The following is a 5,091-nucleotide window of genomic DNA, read 5'->3' as shown; positions in this document are numbered from 1 at the left end:
GGATACGAAATATTGTCACGCATGTCGCACGTGGTTATAAAGCGAAGTGCCGCCGTGTTCTCGAGTACACACAATCGCGTGCCGCCGTGTACTCGAGCAACGTAACAGAGATAACATCCCCGAAGGCACGCTCGCTTTATCCGCAACAGGATACGCGTCGCTTTGTATGTCTCGCACTCCACCTCGTCGTCGACGCCGAGTCGCGGATGCAGAACAATATATACAATGCCAACATTGTTGAAAGTTAACCGCGTGATAGCGAATGGATCCCGCTATGTGCATCGGGGATCTCCCCGCGAGAGAGGGAGAGAGAGCGAAGGAGAGGAGCGGGATTGATTTAAATTTCGGCCACAAAAGCGGTTGCGAAGCCGAGAACGAAACGACGTGATTTAATTGCATTCGCCAACTATTTTCACCCTCCCAATCAGCTGTTTTTCCTTTTTGTCCGAAGAGTGGTCATCCCCAATGCGATGTGATCCTCAATGTGATGTGGCTATCCCCTTTCTCGCCTCATTTTTGCCGGAAGCTTGCTCCAATTATCACGCGATCTCGATTTTGCAGGAAGATCGGAAGAACTGAGACGTACATACATGTAATCGCGCCCCTGCCATAGGGGTTTGAAAACGTAAAATCAAAAATATGAGGCGATGAATTAGAGTTTTGCAGATCTCGCGACATTGAGTTATGGTCAATAAAGATAAAGATTAAAAAGGCGCGGAACCGCGGGTATTCGGAAGAGATATCCGATAGGATGTACGATCCGCAGCGATAATACAGATGGATGGACCACTTCATTAATGGATAAAATGTTACAGCGGTAATCCCGTTGCTGTGTATCCGCAGTTGGAACTCGGGCCAAAACCTTCCGCGTGATAATTATGCAATATTGCGCGACATGCGAGTTGCGTCCGCATTGCGTATTGAGTGAAAACGGAGCTCGTAACACTTTGCAATCGCAGTTTCGTAGATCACTTTAACTCCGCTGTAAATAGTCTCTTATTACAACAATGCAGAATCAGTGTCAAGAGGGGTATAGTATTTCTTTTTTAATTTCACCATAAACTAAGCTGTAAAAATATAATTATTTTGCAGAAATATAACGCTAGATATCCTGCGAGCAGTGTTTCAGGAAATATTAAACGACGCACAGTTTCCCTCATTCGTTTTTCAAGAAGAAAATAATTCTAAACATTCTAACGGGCCTCTTTAGTGTTCAGCAGTGTAATAAAAAAAATTGATGTAATATCACCAATAAGTACTTTGCATTGTTGCCGAATAAAAAATAGCATTTTCAAAGAGAAAGAAGCTTACGTCACGTAACTTAAGCTTCAAAAATAAATGGACCTGCATAAAATATGGAGTCGCAGTAAACATGTGAGGACTTGATCGTCGCTAGACGATAGTACATTTATCTGATGAAGAGGATCATCAGTCATCGTGTAGTTGCATAAATCATCGGAAAGTTGGTGGCAGAGCAATTTGTAATGTCGGGAGTGGGATATATCTCGTACTCTCTTTACTCGTGCTATATTATTTTCACGGGGGACGAGGCCACAGGATTCTGGAAGACGATGCTTCATCGTCATCATCTCGATATCAATTTAGGGCAGCATCATTGAGTATTCAGCGCTATCCAAGCGAATTATCGCCGTGATTTTTTGCGATAACGCAATTTTCAATCAAAGATTTAATCATCCGTTCTACTTTTCACTTGTTTTAAACAGAATATTGATGTTAAAGTATTTTTAACTGTAAAAGTTGAGGTACAGTTAAAATTTTGTAAAAATAAGCAAACAGCTCCGATCTGACTTGGGCCGCATTTGGAAAGAATTCCGTACTCTCAGTCATCGTAACGGAAAACTTATACTGTTCATCGTTCCTGGGAGCAGCAGACAGCGTATCCTTCGAATCGTTTCCGAACACATGTATGTCGCAGTATACAACTATTGATCTTGTATGGTGCCGTATTTGAGTTTCCGCCTGAAAGCTTCAGATACCGTGACGCGTACATCACTTAGCTCACTTTGAAGAAGGGGATACCGTTATGGCAAACGGTGTTACGATGTAATATATACCTGGCAACACTCACATTTTTCAGAAAGTAACAGCAAAGGAGAGCACAATGCAACGAAATAAAGAGTAAAAAATTATGACAAATTGTTACAATATTGATATCACTATCATCACTGCATGTCACGTGACTCGAAACTTTTAAGTAAAATAAAACTTTTCTATTTTCTAATTATCATACAATTTTATTTTAGAAATTAAAAAGGACCTTAAAGATGAAAAATTAATATTTCCCCGTTTCCTCTGGTGTTCTCACTCGCGAATCCTTACCATGCAATTCGCAATTGATTGTTACACATGAAAATAAAAAGGGAAAAGTACGCACGAGTTCTCCGTTCTTCTCATTTCATTCGTATTGCATGCCAGGAGATATCGAACCGAATCACGAGTAATAACCGTTTAAGGAAGTAAGCTTTATATACGATCAAATGCAGTAGCAATTTATTTCTTTCCACTATTACTTTTCCCGCATCCTTTCGCGAATGAGACCTTTCCAGAAAAAAAACACGTTTAATCGAAACAATAGATACATGATGCATAAAATACTTTAAATTCATTTGCATAAATTGCGTAATTTGAATAAAAAATATTCGTAAATATGACTTTTTATGTAAAAGGATAATTGTCAGGAGGAGGATAGTCAAATGGAACATTTAATCACAGAGCATGAATCAAAGCGAACTAAAGGCCAATTAATCGAAAGCCAATATACCCCTACACACGTTCTCTCTCTCTCTCCCTCTCTCTTCTGTAAAGGCTTCGATCAAGGTATGCCCTCGAAATTTGTAATATATAACACAGGGTTTTTTTATACGTGTGTGTGTTTAAACATACTCATATGTGTCTATGGGTATACATATTTCGCATATGCAGATCGCGCGAAGAGAGGCGTGAGGGGAAAAGCGTCTCCAAGCGGGCCGTAACAGCTTGCCTAAATTCCATCTAAATTCAAAACAGGGCTGAAATTGCCACCAACAGGCGTGCAAGGGGATCCGCGACGCTTGCGACAAGCAACGGTTCTGGCTGGCTAGACACGTCGGGTCAAAAGCCAACAAGCACGCGCTCATCCGCTCGTCCCCGCGCCTCTTTTTAAATACCGGTCTTTTCTCTCTCACGTAAGCACACCCCGATATACCGCAATATGGCATCGTCCCGTGCATGGAAAAAATAAGTCGCTTCTTCTGCCGAGAAAAAGGCGCCGGGGCGTCGGTGTCGTCTACCCATACGCCGACTGACGTTTAATTAAATTGCAAGACCGTATATTAAGCAGAGCGGAACGCGCGATGTTAAATGCGCATAATACACAACGCTCAAAGAACTTATGCTAAATATTTCAAATATTTGTGAGAGAAACTTTCTCTTATCAAAGCTGCATAACGATTATTAATTTTGGGCTTATAAATTCTATTAAAAGCTTAAAATTTAATATTAAAGGATTTAATATTAAAGTATTTAACATAAATAATCATAAAATATCATAAAAGCTCACAAAATATTTATTATTACGTGTCTTTTCCATTATTATGGATGAATAGAAATAAGGTAAATGTACCAATGAGTAACCATGTCCCAGTACTTGACTATTGACGCAAATATGAATTTTTAATAAGCTTGGAATGCGAAGTACAAACAGGATTTTGAATTTTTTACTTTATTTAATTATTTAGCTTTGTATATTTTAAATTATGTTAATGGATTACTTAGTTAACGCTACTTAAAATATTGTTTGAATTCTCGCCGAAAACTTCAATCTTCTCAAATTCATTGTAGTTTCTCATAAAGCAATAATATTTCGCATCATATTTGTCATATACGATTCCATCGATCCCTTAGCTGGTTATTTATTGCTATATACATTTACCTTACGCAATCTATACGCAAGTCACTCGATTAAAACGATGCAAATATACACGTTTTTTCCACAATATCTAACAATTTGGAGTTTAATAATAAATATACTATATTTAATCTAAAGAATCATAAAGCATAATAAAAGTTCACACAATTTGCGTAGTTATTTTTATATTTGTAAATAATTTATGAGTAAGATTGGAATATTGGAAGATTGTACTATGCGAATACTTGACTAAAATGACAAAAATATATATGAATTCTTTTCACAAAATCTAACAATTTTGATTTAAAAAATATAACATTTAATCTACAGAATTATAAAATGCATAATATATTTAATATTTCATCAATTTTAATGATTAATATAGCCTATAATTAAGCGAAATAAGAAAGATTATGTTTGTACTAGAAGCGAATTAAATGCTCGGTTGAATCTACGAAATGTCCAGGAATCTATGAATTAGTAACAGAGCAGCATACCAGGCGAGGAGGTTATCGTTTATCATCAGTTTAATTGCTCCAGTCGTGTTCTGCTATTATTCAGCACGTCAAAGTAAAGAGTAATAGGAGAGTACGGTTGGAATTGATGGCACTCCAAGACGCTTGATTGTCGGTAAAGTCAGTATTCCACTATAATACCGACAGTTATTCGTGGTCGGTAAGTAGTGTCACTAACTTTTAAGTCATGCTATCCTGTTACTTAGAGGTATTCAAATAGCAGCAAAGCAGAATTGAAGGAATTATGCAGTTAGATGATAACCTCCTCCTTGGATGTTTCCCTGGTAATAATCCACTCTCTCTCGGGCATTTCCGATTCAACAGAGCCCGAGCAGCATAAAGTAACATTTTTCATTCTGCTTAATTCCACGCAACTTTAATAGTGAAAATAAATGTAATAAATATTTCGGACACTTTAATAATATTTTATGAATATTTGTGTTAAATACTTTAATTAAAAATTTGTAATCTCTAAAGTTTATGGAAAAATTATTTTGTGTGTAATACACATGTATACATATAAATGATGAATATAAAATATATCTGAGATTGCAACAAAGTTATATAAAATAAATGAAATTTATTATCACACACGCACGACTGAATTAATATAAAACATAAAAGATTGCGTATTTTTAAATCGACTAAATGAAGCATTTCATGACAAAC

This window comes from Ooceraea biroi, chromosome 8, assembly GCF_003672135.1.
Source record: "Ooceraea biroi isolate clonal line C1 chromosome 8, Obir_v5.4, whole genome shotgun sequence".
Classification (NCBI taxonomy): Eukaryota; Metazoa; Arthropoda; class Insecta; order Hymenoptera; family Formicidae; genus Ooceraea; species Ooceraea biroi.
Note: the sequence above shows the minus strand (reverse complement) of the source record.